Source organism: Polypterus senegalus, chromosome 10 (genome assembly GCF_016835505.1).
Source record: "Polypterus senegalus isolate Bchr_013 chromosome 10, ASM1683550v1, whole genome shotgun sequence".
NCBI classification, from domain to species: domain Eukaryota; kingdom Metazoa; phylum Chordata; class Cladistia; order Polypteriformes; family Polypteridae; genus Polypterus; species Polypterus senegalus.
Genome location: NC_053163.1, coordinates 12,341,751 through 12,363,295, shown reverse-complemented (window position 1 = coordinate 12,363,295; position 21,545 = coordinate 12,341,751). Strand labels below are relative to the sequence as shown.

The 21,545-nt window shown below is 37.9% G+C and overlaps 1 protein-coding gene across 2 annotated transcripts in view; it reads left to right on the top strand.

The window, feature by feature from the left end:
* Window positions 1-347: 347 nt before the first annotated feature.
* LOC120536740 (SLA class II histocompatibility antigen, DQ haplotype D beta chain-like) overlaps window positions 348-21,545 on the top strand; it is a 41,109-nt gene continuing 19,911 nt past the window's right edge. The window contains exons 1-2 of one of the 2 annotated variants that reach the window (XM_039765210.1): window positions 348-389; window positions 2,453-2,610. The gene's annotated coding sequence lies outside the window, so the exon portion shown is untranslated. Of the gene's footprint in view, window positions 390-438; window positions 2,611-21,545 lie in introns of those variants that run through there. The other variant, XM_039765209.1, reaches the window with a different exon arrangement.

The following is a 21,545-nucleotide window of genomic DNA, read 5'->3' as shown; positions in this document are numbered from 1 at the left end:
ATATAACATTACACTAGTGTTGTCTAAGAATACACCAGTGAAAGGCGAGACAGCTGAAAGGAGTCTGAATTTGATTTGTTTAGGTGTGTGTGTGGTGGTTTTTTTTTTAATATTGATGCTTAAATGATGATACACCAGAATAAAAATGGAAAAAGCACACACGTGTACATAACCCTGCATAGCCTACTTACAATACAATACAATACAGTTTATTTTTGTATAGCCCAAAATCACACAGGAAGTGCCGCAATGGGCTTTAACAGGCCCTGCCTTTTGACAGCCCCCCAGCCTTGACTCTCTGAGAAGACAATGAAAAACTCCCAAAAAAACCTTGTAGGAAAATGGAAGAAACCTCGGGAAAGGCAGTTCAAAGAGAGACCCCTTTCCAGGTAGGTTGGGCGTGCAGTGGGTGTCAAAAGTAGGGGGTCAATACAATACAATACACAGAACAGATGTGTTTGTAACCTTTTTATTTATTTCAGTATGGAATTTAACTTTATTTTCCCCTTTTTCTAAATATACTAGTACCACTTAACTTGTGACACAGTTCGTTTTGTCTTAATCAGAATATGCCCACACTTAGTTGATATTATATGAACCAAAGCTACTCAAGTGCCTGAATGCTGCTCTGAGCAGTACAACATTTAAAGCATTATTTGTTATCTACACTAATGAAGAATAATAGTAATAAAATAAAAACATTCCATAAATTTATAAAGTGAAGTGGACTTGAATGAAGCCAGCTGACACTGAGCATTACTTGTGTTTATTTATTGAAAGCATTATTGAAAAGTAGATTGCTAGTTTTGCTATAAGTTACTTTCATATTAGTTTTAAGCATTAATGTGAAGTTTGCCCCCAGAAGGAGGTAAAAGAGCTGCTTTTCAGTGTTTTGTATTACTCAAAACACAACAGAAAACTGAAATATAGATTTTTAGATTCGTTTTAAGCACTTCAGGGACATCAGGTTATTTTTCTTTATTTTTTTCATCCTTCCCTCTGTGCCTTTTCAGCTCTTTATAATCATGGCTGTGAAGCAAAATCATTTATTTAGCTATTTTTTAACAGTTAGCTGGATTTTATGTATTCATTAAGGGTTAAATTAAGTTCCTGTGCAATTGTCAACACGGATTGTCTATTTTCAGTTTAGTCTTTTGGTGCAGTTGTGACAGTTTGATATTCATGCCCAAGCCTTAATTTCTAAAACTGTCCGTACTCCTTGTAAATCCTGTTAACCTCTTATTTTTGTGTGGTTTCCTCTTTTTTACAATATGAATTGTTCATTAAAACTGAACAGGTATATACTAAATTAATAATGATTAGATTTTGTTAAATGAAGGAATTTTGTCCATCTTCCTTCCTAAATGAAATCTGGTACTGTATGTGAAAAAAGTAAAGACTGGTGAGAAAACCATTTATTTCCACAGACATTGCTGTTTTCTTCTATAATATCTATCAAGACAAACTTAAATTCATTTTTAAAACCAAATTGTTTTTAAAGTATTCAGTAGGAAAAAGTGCAAAGAATATTAACATTATGAATAACCCTAATCAAATTTAAGACCTGTTTAAATCCATGATTGAATGTTTAAAACTACACTTTACAAATAATGAAACGGTTGTATCTGTGATATCAAATCTGTTTATGTAACGTCTGCAAAAAAAAAAAAATTCCTTACGAAGCAGATCCCCATCCCAACCAAATGCTGCTGCTGAGTTGTTTATCACATCAATACTTTGTAATAATGATCCTGTACACAGTAGTTTGAAAGTTTTGTTGTTAAGAAGGTTGTCTTTTTTTCTTTTTTTAATATTCTAATCATTGAAGGATACGTTTTTTGTAATTTTCAGGTCAAAGTTGTTTCTTCATAATCATGGCATATATTATTTTGCCACATTAAATTATGTTCTAAAGTGATAGATGTATATTTTATAAAATATATATATATATAACTAGGTTTCTCTTTTGCCCTTTTTATGAATGTATTTGTACAGAATTTAAGCTGTTGGCTTTTTAGTCTTTGATCTTTGCACAAGTCACTTGATATATTGACCTTTTATATTCCAAAGCATGGTGTTTATTCCTTTTTAGTAAAAGACATGGTAAAACAATTATTGCAAAATAATATTTTGTATATGGGGAAATTTAGTGCCTTTAAAGTAACATGAGAGAAATATCTTTCTAAATTCAGATTCAGCTGCAGAGACTCTTTGTATTTTGTCTTCAGTATGCGCACTTCTTCCTGTCGTACATAATGTGTATTAAATTTATAAGATACTTTATGCCTGTTGTGCAAGGTATTACATGAAACTGTCCTAAATTAAAACTGAATGAATTTTGATTTGTAATATGTAATTGGTACTGTTATAACTTCCACGCAACCATTAAATCTTTTGAAGGCTGCATTTTCTGTTTGGTGTGTTTTTATTTTGTTTGTCCTCTTATTCACAGACATGCATTGACTTGACGGGCCTGCTAGGAGTGACTGAACATAATTATGCACAGTGTCCTGTTAGCATCCTATAACTCCAAGGCTGATTTTCTGCTTCCTCTCTGCCCCTGCCTAGAAAAGCCTTAATTCTGATCACCATGGGCCTCATGTATAAACGGTACGTACGCACAGAAATGTTGCATAAGAACCTTTCCACGTTCAAATCGCGATGTATAAAACCTACACTTGGCATAAAGCCACGCACTTTTCCACGGTACCTCATGCCTTGTCGTACGCAAGTTCTCCGCTCGGTTTTGCAGACTGGCGGCACCCAGCGTCAAAGCAATGCTACCTTCCTGTGTGGTTACTCTTTATTTTCCTGACGCGGCTTTATAAATACACTGAAACTAACCGCATATTGTTTATTAGTGTAATGCATCTGATTGTAATTAACTTGTAACAATATAATGGTCCAGGGAACAGCCATAGTATTCTAAATACCATAACTGCTTTAGCGTTGTTACTCTCACTTCTTCTTCTTCTTCTTTTTCTTCTTTCAGCTCCTCCCGTTAGGAGTTGCCACAGCGGATCATCTTTTTCCATATTACGCTCACTGCACCACTCGGAGTATTTATATCATTGTATCTGAGTGTGAATCACAGCAGCAGCTGATTGGAAAGAGAATTATCGGTATTACAGCTTCAAGGACACGCTGTCTCAGCCACGGCAAAATGCTTCAGAGTCTTTCCTGTACAGACCTCGCGGTTCAGAAACAGTTTCATCCCAAGAACTTTAAACAATCAATCAGTCCATCAACTGCTCCTTGTAGAACTGTTTGTACTTATAAGTACAATTACCTCACTGTAAACTCACACTTCAGTTATAATATCGCACAACCTGAGCCACTTTATAAAGCGCGTATTTACATATGATGATGATATCATTTTTAAGATGAAATGCAGCAAAATATGTTGATTATATTATAAAGATAAAACTTTAACTTAATTTAAATAATCTTTATTGTTAATAATTAAACATGCGAGGACACAGTGTTGCAGCACTAGCTAGTTCATGGATTGATCCTGATTGATTGCTGTATGCTGGAAGGATAGATGAATAGAATAATTTAACACGTACTATGAAGATATTTCAATGTTCCTTAAAAGTTTTGAAGAATCGTCGTTATAAGCTTACAGATGGCTTAACGTCCATTACAGAGCTGATTGTGTGGCGATTGGTTATTTGGAGAAAGAAAAGTATGGACAGTACCGCCACCGTGTTCCCATGTTTAATAACGTGCTTTAACTCCTATCATCATGAAAAAGATATCACGTATACATCTCAGTATTTTAATTATTCAGAGAGCTGTAATATCACGACTGTAATGGATTCTGTGTCCTGTCGGAGGAAGAGAAAGCCGGTTTAAGAACCATGTAGTGATTCACACACATAGAGCACATAGAAGATCAAATACAAAACAAAGTATTTAATGTGTTACTTAAGTTACAATGGGATTTGAGAAACTAGTAAATGAATCGATTTTAAGATGAAGTTTATGATGATCTACTTTAATGACAGAATAAACTATGTGATTAAAGTGGAAATTTCAAGATTTAAGTTGTCATTTCCTGCTTTTTTCCCCACTGTGTGCTTATTTTTTTTTTCTCTGTACCCTAATAAGCTTTCATACGATACTCAGATAGTGGGCTACAACTCGCCTTTTCACGGCGACTTGGATATGTGACAACTTCTTTTTTATTTTGGGTACTGTGTGACTTGGTGGCGTTGAGCTTTCGAGTTTCTCCAACACTCTATGTCGCTCGATCAACTTCCTTTTGTTGTTTATGCCATTGTTTAAAGTCCAGGGGTCTCAAACTCCAGGCCTGGAGGGCCGCAGTGGCTGCAGGTTTTCATTCTGACCCTTTTTCTATTCATTGACCAGTTTTCACTGCTAATTAACTCCTTTTCCCTTCATTTTAATAGCCCTGTTTTTAAGGATTCAGGCCTCTGAATTTATTCCTTTCTTCATGAAATGGCAGCCAAACAGAAATGAGACGTGAAACGAGCCAACAAATGAGCAGCTAAACTGGGATTTCAAACTCCAACTAATCTATTAATGAAAAGCTGATTCTTGCTGTAAGCCCGTTATTTAACTTTGTGGTCTGTTGCTGCTCTCATTCTGCCACAGCAGACATTTCCAAAACTGTTGATTTTCTGTTCGTCAAAATGTTTTGGTGACCTGAGAGATCAACCTTAATGAGACCTTCACCTTTCTTTATTTTCAGATATTGTGTGACGGGCACAGGTGAGCTGGTTGTGTGGCAGCTCGTTTTGTGTCTCATTATTGTTTGGCTGCTAACTAAAAAAAGAGACAACTAAGGGGCCTGAGACAAGTTAATTAAAACTAAAGCAAAAGAAGTTAATTAACAGCAAAAACTGGTCACTAATGAAGAAGATGGTTAGAATGAAAACCTGTAGCCACTGCGACCCTCCAGGCCTGGAGTTCGACACCTGTGGTTTAAACCAACAAATACAGTGGAACCTCGGTTTACGAGTAACTTGGTTTACGAGTGTTTTGCAAGACGAGCAAAATTTATTAATAAATTTTGACTTGATAAACGAGCGATGTCTTGCAATACGAGCAGTATGGATACACTTTGTCTGCTGAGTGTCATGTGATCACAACTGAGCTGATGGTGGTTCTCTCTCTCTCTCTCTCCTTATCTCTCTTGCTCGCAAAGCGTCTTTTCTCCTTATCTCGCTCGCTCACAGTGCAGTCTCTCTCTCTCTCTCTCTCTTCTCTTGAGGGCATTTGTCTCCTATTCTCCGTCTGAGTCTGTTTGCCTCACTCATATAGTCATCATCTGTACGAGCGTATACTGTTTACTACAGCATTGTGACTGTGTGTGTGTGTGCACGCTGTGAAGTGCGAGTCCCCATCTTGCGCCCCAAAACAAGAAGCTGAGTCTCATTACTTTAACAACACCAGCCGCCTTCAGCTTGAAACAGCAACAGCGCTGTTATTTATTGCAGCAGGATCTTTATAATGTTTCATGTATCGCCCATTGACGGCAGGCGCTTATAGCATGTCTGTGATCTTTTTAAATGTGCTTATACGGCGAACTGCTACAGCGCTGGGAGACTGCGATTGCTTTGGGACGCTCTTCCGCGTGTCGTCCCGTTGGGTGGAATCCCACATGAGTTTAGAAACTCACTCACACCAGCCAAGATTCTTTTTAAAGGTAAAGTGCAGGTTAATTTGTTTTATGTGTTTTTACTTTATATTTTGTATTAATCATTTTTATATGAATAGTTTTGGGTTGTGGAGCGAATCATCTGAGTTTCCGTTATTTCTTATGGGAAATTCGCTTTGATATACGAGTGCTTTGGATTGCGAGCACGTTTCCGGAACGAATTATGCTCGCAAACCGAGGTTCCACTGTAGTAAGTTTTTCTTTGCCTCCACTTGGTATTCGCTGAAATTCTTATATTTTCCCCCGTATTTTTCCCATAGTCTTTTCACAGAAGGGTGAGCTTAAGGGCTATCTATATTGATTTGCATATTCATAGAAGCGTAATTCTGGGAGGAGTTGGGGCGGGACAGCCGGCGCGTGCACAAGCGTTACTTTTCACGCTGACCGGGATTTATGTATAGGAAGAATGTGGAAGTTGGAGTACGCACAGATTCCTGCATCTAGATTTTTCTGTGCATAAGCTTTTGTGCTTACGTCATGTTATAGTGCGAATTCTATATTATGCATGAGGCCCCTGGTACTTTTGAAAGCAACGTCTTTGGAACCATTTTTTTTGGCTACGTGGAGGTACAGATATGATCAATCCATGCTGATGCAATAAAGAGTACAAACAAACTACAAAAGAATAGTCTAAATAAAATATATATATATACTTTTATATATATATATATATATCCTTTTAAAACACACTTATATAAAGTTAAAAAGTGTGCTAAAAAGTAAAGTCTCTCATACATCACTCGTAAAAAAAAATTAAAGGTGGTTGCTTTTGCTAAGATTTTATGAAGTGTTTTTTGAATGTTGATTGATGAAAAGCACCCACGCTTTTATTTTAGGAGTGATGTATGAGAGACTTATTTTTTCACTTTTTGTACACTTTTTAATTTAATATAAGCATGGTTTTTAAAAGTATTTTTTTATATATATATATATATATACAGTATATGTTATTTTCAACTTTTTAGTCTTGGATTTGTTTTAGTGCCATCTATTGGTGAAATCTTGAACTATTCTTCATATGAAATTTCATTTCTTAATTAACATGGATTAATTGATCAATTAGTGAAACTGATTATTGATTCATGTATTGTCATTGGAAGTGAGTAAGTGTGCAAAAGTTCAAGTCATTTGGACAATAGGAAGTGGGTTAAATATTGATTAGTGTGGTAATAATAATAATAAATAAAAAGGCATGCAAAAGGTTAATGCTAGAAGGTTAAAAATGAATTAATTCTAAATTCTTTACATTTATATAGCCTTTTTCTAACTAGTCAAACCACTATTCATAATGAGTTGGGAGCCACTAATGTGCAGCATTTGCCTGGATGATGCAATGGTAGCCATTTTTGTGCTAGCACGCTCGTCACACTTGATTTATTAGGTGGTAAACTCTACAAAGAAAGCCTAGGTATCTTTCATGACCACGCAGAGTCAGGACCTCAGTTTTATGTGTAATCCAGGAGATAGCGCCATTTATAAACCATAGTATCCCCATACAGAGCAAGATGCAGAGGACAGAAAGATATGGAAGAAGATGATCCACTGTGGCAACCCCTAACGGGAGCAGCCGAAAGAAGAAGAAGTATCCCCATCAGTGCAATGGGGCATTGGATTCCAAATATGGACCATGGGGTAAGCACCCCCTGCTGCCCTCACCTACACTTCGTTCACTAGCAACCCAAGCTTTTTCCTAGTTGGACTCCCATCCAAGTACTGTTTGGGCCTGAGAATGCTTAGTTTCAGGCGGATGACCTGTTTTGAAGTGCATGTGGTATGGGTGCTGGCAAGAAATAAATAAAAAAAAAAATACTTTAACAGAAATAAAATCAAAATACTCTGTCTACCTTAAGTTCCTTACCAAAAAAAAAAAAAATTGCAAATCAAGAAAGACTAATTTAAGTATTTGGCCATAATCTTTGACTTTGAGTTTGCCATGCCATCATTTTTGCACAGATCACAAAGCCTCTTTGGAAAAAAAAAGAATATAATAATTTTGCTTGTGTCAAGAGTTGATTCTTAAAAGTCATCTGCCTGTGCAGCCAAAAAATAATTTTGGCAGGACTTCCTCTAAATAAGCAAAAAGAAATACCCATAAGAAATAATAAAAAGAAATCTCTTAATCAGAGAATTTCAACACAGATTAACAATAAGCAGCCTATGAAGGTTGGTTGTGTAGTCAAGACAATCTCAGATGGTCTGGTCCCAGACGCATGTGATTGTAGGTTTTTCCCTCTCATACTGGAATTTTTTTTTTTCCTTCCAAATTTTTCTTGAAATTAGACCTCACATAACTCAAGCAGTTGTCTTGGATTAAGAAAAGTAATCTTGAATACACAATGCTGTATGATATATTTTTACATTGCCTGTGGGGCAATGAGATCTATTCTCTCAAGATACATGTATGCTTGTTGAGGTATCACTGTTTACAGTGTGATAACATTGTGTGGTAGCCACAGGTCTTATTATATACAATATGGATAGAAAAATTGCAAGTAAGATGGCAATTCCTACAATTGAAAACAAACTAAAATGGCAGTGTGAGGCTGTCACCATCATAATGGTAAATAAACCAATAAAAAATTTGATCTTTAATGTGTTAAATTATTCTACAAAATCAGATATCATAAAAAATATTCATGGCAAAATCACAATGGCTACTTGGGTGTTGTTCAGCAACAATTAATATTTTTTAACAGAGTAATTCAACTTCATTTGAATTTCTGGCTATTTTCTGAGTGAAGTTTGCATTTTCTCCCCATGTTTATTGTAGGTTGTTCTGTGTTGTGTGTCTTCTTCTGCAGTCAAAGACAAAAGTCATTTTCATGCTAAACTGACATTTGACTGGTGAATTTGCGCATATGACAGGTCAGTCCTATAAAGGGATTGGTTCTTGATGGCTACTTTATGACTTCATACAAACTAGGGAATCCATAAAGAGTTGATGGGGAAACAGCAGCCATTTACTAAGTGTATGATGAACTTAAATTTCAAGAAGCTTTTGAACCAATACCTTCACTCCTCTCTAAATTAGAGCAATTCTGTCGCTGGATCATTCGATGACACTCCTGTTCTAGCAAATATCCCTTGCAGAGAAGGCAGCAAGGAACTTTATGATTTCCTTTTGTATATAAATTTATATATGTGAGGTAAGATCAAAACATTTTTAGCCTGACTAATTGAGAGAAACAAAACTAAAACTAAAGAAGTTTAATTTTTCAATATAATCCACTTTGACACTAAGTTGTTAAACTTTTAATAAAGCTTTCCTGTGTCACTGATGTAAACTTCTGGTTTTTGATTGGATGTCTTCCTCATTACCATATCATCGGTAATCCGTTAACTTCCATTCAGATAATGTACTCTTAAATGGCATTCTTCACTGAAGAAAAGGTCAAATTGTATGCATACTGCACCTCTGATGAAAGTGTAACAGAAAACTTAAAAGAACCTTGAAAATTGATCCCAATAGCGTCACATTGTAGCGTTGCCAAATGGGGAGTTTCATTTTTTGTAGGTTTTTGTCCCATTTGGTGATTGTTAAATGTTAATGACAACAGTGGTTGCTCAGATCCCTCATTGTACGTATTTGGTCTGTGTTTTTAAATGGATTTGTACGGATGCGGAAGGGCTTGTGAGATTTGTGGTTTATGGGCACGGTATACATAAACCCAGAAGAGAATGATGTGTTGGAACCTTTTGACTTATTCATTTTTCGATCCACTTCATCGGCAGTACCTAAAACCCTTTATGCACTGGACATTCGTGGCGGAGGAAGATTTTGCACGACCACTGGATAGGATTTTCCTATTCCTGTCTGTAGTTGCTCTTTGTGAAGAGGTGCACCTCAGAAGATCGTTCACCTCCTGGACTATGATGGTAGGACTGTGTTCTCTTTACATGTTCCGGGTAGGACTTGCCTTCATCGCCTACCGTAAAGACCACCAGGACTGTAATATTTCTTTGTCGTGTTTCTAAATAGTTATTATAGTTTATATGTGTGTGTGTGTGTTTGCTACTGAATATATTTAATCTATTTGGACATTGAAAATGATGCAGGGCTTAGGTGTTGGCCTGATTCTATCTGTCCCTCATTTTCGCTACGCAAATCTGGTGGCAACCTCCGTGCTTGTGTAGAAGTGGGGGGTTCGCTACAAATGTATCATATGGGTTAAAAGAGTAGCTGGCTGAAAATGTACATTCTGCACTACAAACTTTCTCATGTAGAAATGCTTCCCGAAGAACTATCTCCATAGTAATGTGCTCCTATGTTTACTATGTGGGATAAGTACCTTTGTCCCTCAAAGTAAAGTCTACTACAAGAGTTCCCAAACTTTTTTTGGCCGCAGACCCCTTTACCAAAAACATTTAAAACCATCGACCCCGTAGTCATTTACTTTACTTACTCAAATTAATAAATTTGTACAGTACTCGATATTAAATATTTCACTAGATATTAAACTTTTCATTTTAATCATTTGTAAATAATGATTGAAAAAGATAAAAGGACTATAGAATATGGCATTATCTTGTGCAACATTTACTACTGAAAACTTGCACTAATGAAAATTAAAGCAAAAAAATATGAGTTTTTTACATTTTTGACATTTATGAAATAAATATGTAAATTCAAAATAAGTACAAATAGTCCAAGCTGTACTGTCTGCATTTCTTTTTTGGTTCAGTCATATTATTATCTGAAGAAATAAAAACTTTTATTAATAAACAATTTCAACAGCCCCTGTGATAAAAAAAACCAAAAAAAACCAAACAATAAAGTAGAATACAGGCAGTCCCCAGGTTACGTACGAGATAGGGATTGTAGGTTTGCACTTAAGTTGAATTTGTACGTAAGTCTGAACAGGTACATTATTTTAATAAATGCTATTTTTGACCGACTGTAACCAAGTGCTTTGCCAATGAATGATGGAGTTTCAAATCTTTTTGACCGTTTTATTATTTCTTTATTTTCAATGGTGATGGTTTTTCTCTCCTTTACTGTATCACCAGCACTTGCATCAGAATTGTGTTTCAGAGACATTGTTGGTGAAGACAAAAGGTTAAGATGAGCTCTTCTTCACAGCACTGTACACGTTATCACAGCAGGAAGGCACCCGTCGTCAACACGTCTGATGTATAGGGTGGGCCAGATATAATTATGCAATTTTCATTACGCTATAACTTATTCAGTTTATTACCTAGAAAATCATCCGAAAAATCCCAGACCATTGAGAAGTGTGCGAACTGACGACATGAAGAATCGTCTTCGTGCTGAACTGGAATCGTCCCTGCATAAATCAAAGTCATTCAGACAATCTGGATCTGCATAATTAGATCTGGACCACCCTGTACTGACAAAAGACAACTTCCTGCTCTGTGCGTAACAGTACAAGCAGGCTTGCTATTGAGAATGAATGGGGGCAGCGACGGGCGGTTCATCAACAGCCCAGTTCACAGTCACCTCCACTACAGTATGCTGCCTGCAGTGTCCACTGCACCACCACCCCCATTCAAAACGCAGCCATCCGAGGCACACTACAATGCTACCCCCCACTGCCCTGTTCACCCTCAATGGCATCTGTTCAGCCACAACCGGGTCACTGCTTGCAGCATTACCAGCCACCCACCAAGAATGAATGGGCAGCCGTGTGTGGTGGGCAGGCACTGAAACTGCTTGCCACCGGGAGCCGCCTGAGGGACGCTACACTGCTCGAGCAGCGAAATCGCCCCCTCCAGCTACCGCTTGCAGAGTTCCCAGGCCGAAGATGATGGAGTGGCAGTTACTAAGGCGCATGCGTCACAGCTGCGGCCTTATTTGTATGTCGTAGGTTGGATGTCCATAAACAGAGGACTACCTGTACTTACTTGAAACAGAAGATTTTTGTTCAAACTCGAATAAATAAACTGTATCCTCTGATTTTCTTTTTCGTAGTACTGCTCCTCAATAAATAATTATATTCAAAGTTCAATCACAAATAAGTACATATCACATCAAATGAACCAATTTATAGTGTTTTATGAAAGCATGACCGTACAAGACTGATAGATTCTGCTAATATCGAATATCCGTCGTCTAGTCTCACCGCGAGCAAGTGCGGACATGCAACGGTTTTTCATGTCCGCACCTGCTTTGATACGTTCGATAAGACAATGCACAGACATGTTTGTGCTGCATGTATTTTCATGCATTCTTACATGTGACACTTTTGATGACACATGTTACCTTTTCGTTCGCAAGTTTGGTAGGTAATGTGTTTTTATCAAAAAAGTGTTTTTTTGAATTATTTTACTTCTTAATTAACCTATTGGAATCATAGATATTTTGAAGTAACAAACAAATAGCAGTAGTAAGGGGGTCTATTTTTGCTGTCGTCGACCCCCAAATTTTTTAATTGAAACTATTGACTCCTAGAAAGTTCAAATTGACCCCAGGGGTTCGATATCGACCACTTTGGGAACTGGGAACTCTTGGTCTACTACAATATAACACAAAACAGCAGGAATCAGGCTGGTTCCCAGTGTTAGTAGAAAAGCAACATTACTGTGGTCTTGATTGCTAAGAGAAAAGGAAGAACTGGCATGAATGTATTATTGCATTCATGTTTTTTTATGAGGTAAAATATGTTGGTTGTGCCTTATTTTTAACTGGGGTTGTGAGAAGGCCCTGCTTTGCATCAGTCCACCCACCGCATCAAGAACCACCTCACAATCCCAAATTAAGACAGCCGTGCAACTGGTGACACCTCAGCACCATACTAGTTTGAATGGAATGGAACCGTGTGAGGTTTTTCACAGTGGCTGGAGTGCCAATCTTGCCACCAACTCACAAATTTTCCCCTCCAAGTTGGAGGATCCGGATGCAGCTTAATGTCATACCCAGGACAGAGCAATTGCAGGTTAAAGGCCTTGCTCAAGAATCCCAACAGAGTGGATTCATTCATTTGTGGCATTTAGGAGCTGGCACAGATCCCTAGCCTCAGAGCTACCATTCCGCCTATTTTGCTATATTACTGATGATATTATTTGTGTTAAATGTCCTTTGACATAGTTTGTGGTAACACACCTACCCTGTTTTATGTAACATATGGAGCAAAGACTAAGCCAGTAGCCTCAGCTAAAAGGAAAGAGCCAACTGTTCATGAATAATTTGCAAAACTTTTCTTTATTTGTTTTAACAACTCCTTCTGTGAATCATATGAATTGATTCGTGACCACAAATGAATTAGTTCTTTAGAGCTCAACGGGAGTACTAAAGAGCATGTGTGTCCTGTGTGATGTTGTCTGTGTCTTTCATTTCAGACACGGATAGATAAATCTTCACTCTCGACTTACTTGATTCTCGATTCTAATGATTCTTGTTTATTTGGTTTCCAAACTAATCATTACAAGTTGCAAATTTTCATTCACTTGTGATTTTGTAACACAATTAAAATATATCTTCATTATGCATCTAAAATGTGTTATGATGCTTTCTGTACTGAAACTGGACAATGTCATATGAATTATTATGTTAAGTATATAGTTAATTATACATACATATTTACATATTTGTATACACATACATTCATAAATATCAAAATAATGCACAATTAATTAAACTATTTATTTGTGATGCGATTAGACTCCACATATACACCAGACTCTAAATAAATCAAGTGCATCATAAAAATCAATACATTTAAATGAGTAGTTCAATAGAATCAAATCAGTAAAGTGAATTGAAATGCCACTCACTAGGGCCAACCCTGTACTGGGCACCTTTTCATTGAAGGATACACTCACACTCATGGGCGTCATTTATAGCCTCTAATCAAATAAATACATGTCTTTGGGATATATGAGGAAAAGCAGAGTACCAAGAGAAAGACCAATGCAAACAAGAACAACTTGTAAATACTATGCCCCTGGGCTGTCCAAGTTTAATAACACAATACTAGTGATACTGAAAGGGCTAAGTATGTTTGTTACTTCATTGTTTTAAATCAAAAATGCCAAAGTAGTCGATATCGACCCCCTGGGGTCAATTTGAACTCTTTAGGGGTCGATAGTTTCAATAAAGAAATTTGGGGGTTGACGACAGCAAAAATAGACCCCCTTACTACTGCTAGTTGTTTGTTACTTTGAAATATCTATGTTTCCAATAGGTACCTAATTATGAAGTAAAATAATAAAAAAAAAAACACTTTTTTGATAAAAACGCATTACATACCAAACTTGCGAACGAAAAAATAAAATGTGTCATTAAAAGAGTCACACGTAAGAATGGATGAAAATACATGTAGCACAAACATGTCTGTGCATTGTCTTATTGAACGTATCAAAGCAACTGTGGACATGAAAAACCGTTGTATGTCCGCACTTGCTCGCGGTGGGACGAGACAACGGATATTCGATATTAGCAGAATCTATCAGTCTTGTACAGTCATGCTTTCATAAAACACTATAAATTGGTTCGTTTGATGTGATATGTACTTATTTATGATTTGAACTTTGAATATAATTATTTATTGAGGAGCAGTACTATGAAAAAGAAAATCACAGTTTACTTATTCGAGTTTGAACAAAAATCTTCTGTTTCAAGTAAGTACATACTTTATTTTATTTTTTTTTTATCACAGGAGCTGTCAAAATTGTTTGTTAATAAAAGTTTTTATTTCTTCAGATAATAATATGACTGAACCAATAAAGAAATGTAGACAGTACACCTTGGACTATTTGTACTTATTTTGAATTTACATATTTATTTCATAAACGTCAAAAATGTAAAAAACTCTGCTCATATTTTTTTGCTTTAATTTTCGTTAGTACAGGTTTTGATATTAAATGTTGCACAAGATAATGTCATATTCTGTAGTCCTTTTATCTTTTTCAATTATTAATTACAAGTGATTAAAATGAAATGTTTGATATCTAGTGAAATATTTACTATCGAGTACTGTACAAATCTATTAATTTGAGTAAGTAAAGTAAATAACTACGGGGTTGATGGTTTTAAAAGTTTTTGGTAAAGGAGTCTGTGGCTGAAAAAAGTTTGGGAACTCTTGTTTTACATGCTCACTAAGAGGGTTTGCCAATATAGCCCACCAAAAATATGATTTTTATTTTCCACCGAGGCTTTAAGTTAGTTTTTAGTTAAGTGACTTGTTCACCTTTTTGATGCTCAGGGTTAAGTCGTCTGGTGCATTGTATTCCTGGTAGGGTCTCCTTTGGCAAACAGGTTTGGGTTGAAAGGTCAGACAAAGAATGGTTGACAGTGACCCTCATGAAGATACAAAATAAAAAAGTGCTCCCTGCCTGGGTAAGGTTACAAGGACCCACTTGTGGAGCGAGGCCTTAGGGTGACATTCACTGGCAAGTACATGGTGGTCAAGCAGCCCACATAACCTGATGGGGCTCAGTCTAAAACTGTGATGTGGAGCCATCTTGTGGGCTGACCACCTGCAAGATAAAGGGTGATGGTCGGTTTTGATGCCAATTTAGTGGCAGGAATAAGCAGGAAAGACCTAGACCCTGGTAATGCAAACTGGTTTTGAAAACTTGGAACATTACCTTTCTGGTAAGGAAGGAACCTCAGCTGGTGTGGGATGTGGAAAAGTACCAGTTAGATGTTGTTGGTATCCCCTCCACACATAGCATGGGTTCTGGAACTAGACTTCTTGAACAGGTGTGGTGTCTCTCCAATTCTGGAGTTTCAATGTGGGCAGGTATGGGGATACTTACAAGTCCCCAACTGTGTATCTGGAGTTTTCTCCAGGACAAGAGTGATTGCCTCAATGTAGCTATGAGTTCCAGAGAATAAAAGTCTGACTGTTGTTTGTGCATTTGTGGTGGGTGAGGTGCTTGAAAGGGTGCCATTCACTGACTCGGTAGACTCTGTGAACTCAATTGTCACGTTGTGTATGACAGCAATACCAGGAGAGGCACGATTAGGAGAAATGGTATATAAAATTTGAACCAAGATGATGAGTTGTTATTGGATTTCTGTGCTAGTCATTGATTGTTCATAACAAACACCATGTTCAACAACAAGAAGGCTAATAAGTGTACCTGATACCAGAGCATCTTAGGCTGAAGGTCAATGATAGACTTTTTAGTTGTGTCATCTGACATGACGCCATATGCTATTAACTGATCACCACTTGGCAGTGAGTTGGATTCAAATTGAGAGGTTTAGGCTAGATGGACAGGGGAAGACTAGATTAGCAATTAGGGTTTCCTGGGAACATCTGGCTGAGGTTTCTGTTCAAAACTAGATCAGTTCCTATTAAGTTCTCCCATTGTAAAGAATGAGGGTGGGAGCATTGAGTCTTAATAGATGCAGTTCAAGACCTCGGATGTGGAAGTAGCTGCCGAAAGTTGTGGTATTAAGGCAGTCAGGACATCTCAAGAAGGCACCCCTAGGACCTTATATTGGACACCAGAGGTGAGGGAAACTATCACACCGAAAAGTGTGGCCTTCAAGGAAATGCTCTCGGTGGGATCTCTTGGCTCAGCTGAGAGGTACCAACAGCCTGAGAGGACTGCTGCAAAAGTAGTTGTGAAAGCAAAAGTTCCAGTATAGGTGTAGTTTGAAGAGGCCATGGAGAAAGACTGTTGGATGTCCTCATGGCTACTCTAGCAAACTGTTTGACACCTCAGGAGGGAGAGGCAAGATCTTATTCAGACTGTGTTAAGCAGGGATGGAGAAGTTCTGCCAAACAATGGAAAGAAAACTTTGAGGAACTACTCAACACAGTTGACATGTCCTCCTACCAAGCGGCAGCATAGGACACATCCAATGACTGGGATTCCATTACTGCTGCCAAAGTCATTATGGTGGTCCATAGACTCTGCCATGGTAAAGCTGCTGGTACTGGATATGTTAAAAGTGTTGAACATTTTTCTGACTGTGTTGTTACCATATTTTAAAAATGTTGAGTAGAAGATCTGTAAAGAATCCTTGGAATGGCAGACTGGTGTAGTGGTCCTCACATTTAAGAAAGGTGACCAAAGGGTTTGTTTGTTACAATTACAGAAGGATGCTGGATGGGAGAATCTGTCTGATAGTTAAGCCAAAGATGCAGAAGGAACAATGTGGATTGTATTCTGGCTGTAAAACAACAGACTAGCTCTTTTCCATGGCACGGTTTAATGCAGGGTGCATGGCAGTTTGATGACTCAGTCTAAGTGTGTTTTGTAGATTTGGGCAAAAGCATATGACCATGTCCCTCGGCCACTTTGCATAATAAAACTCAATTTTGTTACATATGTACTTATCCCAAAGCAGTGCAGACTGGCTTATCTGGCTGTGAGAAAATAAGCAGCAAATTTCAACCTCTTCATTCCTACAAAGACTACTGGATTTGCCTCCATTCTTTAGAAGTCTGAACTAGATGAAAACAAGTTAATTAACTGATGGAGAAGTGGATGGGAAGCCATGTCATGTGGTGGATGCTTAACATTTCTAAACCCAGCCCACACAATGTCTGCTTTTATCTGAGAATTCCATTTGCATTTTTATGTCCCAAACAGGTGAGTTCTTGGCTAATTGGTGGAATGAGATTTCCCAGTTATGAGCAAGTGTGCTGCACAATTTACAGGTGTCCTATCTAGGGATAACTTCTCTTTTGCCCCCGATATTGCTAGGATAGGCTGTGGCTCCACATGACACTAAACTACAATTAAATTGGATTTGAGGATGGATGGATGGGTTTTCTTTCTGGGTTATTTGTTAAACATTTGTAAGTATCAGAATGCCAGCTTTCACTATTGGAGCCTCCTGTGAGTGTGTTAAAATTTAGTAAAGTTGTGAAAGTGCCATGTTAAGCATAAGAGAGAGAGGCGGTTAGGAGCAGGCACTGATACAACACATTTCTGCACCCACCACACAACAAAACAAATCAGGATCCAGATTAGAACCCAAGTGCAGCCATGCAACGGGTGACACCTCAGTACCACACTAGTTTAGATGGAGTGGAACAGTGTGAGTTTTTTTTTATGGTGGCTGGAGTGCCAATTCTGCCACCAACCCCCAGGTTTTTCCCTGTAGGTTGAAGGGCCTACATGCCGGGCTGGATGCAGATTAACGTCATACCCAGGATGGAGCAATTGCAGGTCAACAAAAAAATAATAATAATAATTTTAAGTGGATTAGAAATTGGATGGGACTGTTAGATGGACCAAAGTTACCTTACCTCTGCAGGAAATTATGATGATTAATAATCAATAAGAAAGCTGCCCAGGAGGATACCATAATAATGTGGTATTAATCCAATAATTCAGCAAGGCTCCTACTTTATTTTTCTTACTTTTCTCCATTGTAGGAAGCAAGTCTCTGGCCTTTAGACTTATATCAAGGTAACTGAGGCACACTTGTTTCAAGAAACAGAATAATAGAATTTATTAATAAACATAATGATTATAGCTCTGCGGTGGACTGGCGCCCTGCCCGGGGATTGGTTCCTGCCTTGTGCCCTGTGCTGGCTGGGATTGGCTCCAGCAGACCCCCGTCACCCTGCGTTAGGATGTAGTGGGTTGGAAGATGAGATAATGAGAATGATTATAGAAGTTTCATAATTGCATATATATATATATATTGACATATAAGACTGGACACAGACACACAAACATAAAACATATAGGCTAGCTGCTTACTGGTATTTATAGTTATACTTTATCTTGGCACAGATCAATAGTTTTACAATACTAAGTCTTTATGGATGATGTCCAATGTTGTATGGAGTCAATGCTCCGGGTTCAAGTGGAGGATTCTTCATGCATTGGAGTGCACTCATTCTTTTTGCTGAATGATCCCTGCAAGTGGTGTGCTGTGCTGCTGCTTCATCAGTCTGTCTTCTGTTGTCATTTGCCACTTCTTTGATAAAAGGCATTACTGTACTCATTCTGGCCTGAGAATTTAGGTGCTGAAGTTCCCTTCTCAAGTAATAATATCTCAGCCTTGTCAGACTTCTGGTTCACAGCTTTGGCTTGACAGCCTGGGTCTCAGCTTATGGTCCACAAAAATAAGCATTTGTCGAATTCATCACCCCAAGAAGAGGCTCATCTTTGTTGTCATCCCTTGAATTATAGGTCTTTGCTCTTGCTTGAGTCCATTTTGTGCCTTCCGGCTCAAGAGGTCTGCAGAAGGACCACTCTGTGCAACTCCTGATTTACACCTTTGTTATCAGATGAAGTCCAGGCAGACCCTGGTGCAAGATGAAGTTCAGTCACTTAGTTTGGAATGCAAGTGGGGGTTTTGTGCAGCTGGATGCCTGGATTCCGCTAAAATTTCCATTCTAAGCAGGCCTGGTGTGCCATAAAAGCCTAGGAGAATGGGCAATGCCAACTTTGTCTTACACCTTTTATCTGCACCCAGGGTTCCTTTTTCACCCTGTTGAGATGACAGTGTTCTGTCTTTCCTTTCTGTTTTTGTTGATTTTGTTTTCTTGTTCTATTTTTATTTTGTAACTTTTGTTTATTAATCATATTTTTTGTTATATGTTGTCTTCATTTTGGTTACATTTTCTGTTCCTTGTACACTTCCTTGTACTCACATGCACTGATTCTTTAATTTCTTTAAAAGACCCATCTTAAAACAAAGCTTTTTTGTAAGTCTTTTTTAATTAAAATCTTATTTGTGCATTGATTGTGTTCTTGTATGTTTCTTCTTATTATACTTATTCTTACTATACAATCTAAGCCTTCTAACTTTTTTGTTTATTACTTTTAATTACAGTTTAGATTACAGACTTGTGATGTTTTATTTATTATTTTGCTAATTTTTATCAGTGATTTTTTTCATGTTTTATCCCCTTTAATTCTGAATTATGTCCAATGATTGAAGCATTTTTTTGCCAATTAATCATACCCTGTCATCCACAAACAATACTCTAAAAAACAAAAATGGCAAAGTGATGCCTTTACCGTGTTTTTGTCATGTCCGCTACAATGGACACCACGACTGAGAAAGAGATTCATGTGGGCTGTTTCCTTTTGCTTATTGAGTAACCCTGTTTAATTTGAAAATTATATACAACTGGGCATACAAACTGATTAATTATTTAAAGAGTTGGTTGCATTAAAAAAAGAGAGTTTGTTTAATGTATTTATATTAAAATTTTTACCAGCTATTGCCACTGTTAGACCAGTGAATGTAAAATGCAAAAAAACAATGAAAATTTTTTTTTTTTTCATTCATTCCAACCAAATTGCAAGAAACAATTACACAGTACCCTCCATAATTTTGGGACAAAGACATATTTTTCCTTGATTTCCCTCTCTGCTCCACAGTTTAAATAATTAAACAATTCAGACCTGATTTTTTGATGCACATTGCAGACTTTCATTTTAGGGTCTTTGCAGACATTTCAGTCACACAACACTTTTTCTACATGGTCCCCATCCCATTTTAGGACACAATAATGTTTGGCACAGGTGTGATTCCTCAGGTGTGTTTAATGGCTTCATAAGGAACCTCGGCTTGCTTATACGTTTGGAGTCTGCAGTTGCCATTGTTCAACATGAGGACAAGAGCTGTGCTAATGAAAGTCAAAGAAGCCATTATGAGGCTGAAAAACAAGATTAGGGCAGTCCTGTGGTGCAGTGGTAGTGCTGCTGCCTTGCAGTAAGGAGACCTGGGTTCACTTCCCGGGTCCGAGTTTGCATGTTCTCCCCGTGACTGCGTGGGTTTCCTCCCACAGTCCAAAGACATGCAGGTTAGGTGCATTTACAGTCCTAAATTGTCCCTGATGTGTGCTTGGTGTGTGTGTGTGTGTGCCCTGTGGTGGGCTGGCACCCTGCCCGGGGATTTGTTCCTGCCTTGCACCCTGTGTTGGCTGGGATTGGCTCCAGCAGACCCTCGTGACCCTGTAGTTAGGATATAGCGGGTTGGGTAATGACTGACTGACTGAAAACAAGAATAAAACCTTTGGAGACATCAGCAAAACCTTAGGATGGCAGAAATCAACTGTCTGGAATACCATGAAGAAGAAAGAACACACTGGTGAGCTCACGAATCACAAAGGGATTGGTAGGCCAAGGAAGATCACCACTGCTGATGACAGAAGAATCCTCAATGTGGTGAAAAAAATTCCCCAAACGCCTGTCCAACAGATCAGAAACAGTCTTCAGGGGTCAGATATATGCGGAAGACTTCATGCACAGAAATACTGAGGCCACACTGCAAGATGCAAGCAACAAGTTATCCACAGAAACAGGATGGACTTATTACAGATTATGAAAAAGGACTACAAAGAAGTAGAATTCTATAAAAGGGTCTTGTGGATGGACGAGACAAAGATGAACCTGCATCAGAGTGATGACCAGCAAAGAATGGAGATGAAAAGGAATTACCCAAGATCCAAAGCAGACCACCTCATCTGTTAAACATGATGCTTGGGCATGTATGGGTGACAGAGGTCCTGGCACATTTCTCTTCATTGATGATGGAACTTCTGATGGCAGTGGTATAATGAATTCTGAGCTGTAGAGAAAAATCTGATCTGCTCAAGTTCCAGTAAATGCCTCCAAACTCATCAGATGGAGTTTTATCCTACATCAAGATGATGATCTAAACATACTACTGAGACAACACAGGAGTTGGTCAAAGCTGAAAAATGGAAAATTCTTGAATCGCCAATCCAGTCACACAATTTCAATCCAATTGACAAGCCCCCTAAACAAGCAGGAGCTGAAGATGGCTGCATTAGAGGCTTGGCAGAGCATCACCAGAGAAGAACTTCAGCACGTGGTGATGTCTATGAATCACAGACTTCAAATAGTCATTGCATGCAACAAAATCTTAATTATGACAACGGCTTTATTAGACCAGCCATTGCTGTGTGCCCTGAATTGGGGGGAACGAGTAGAAAAAGTGTTATGACTG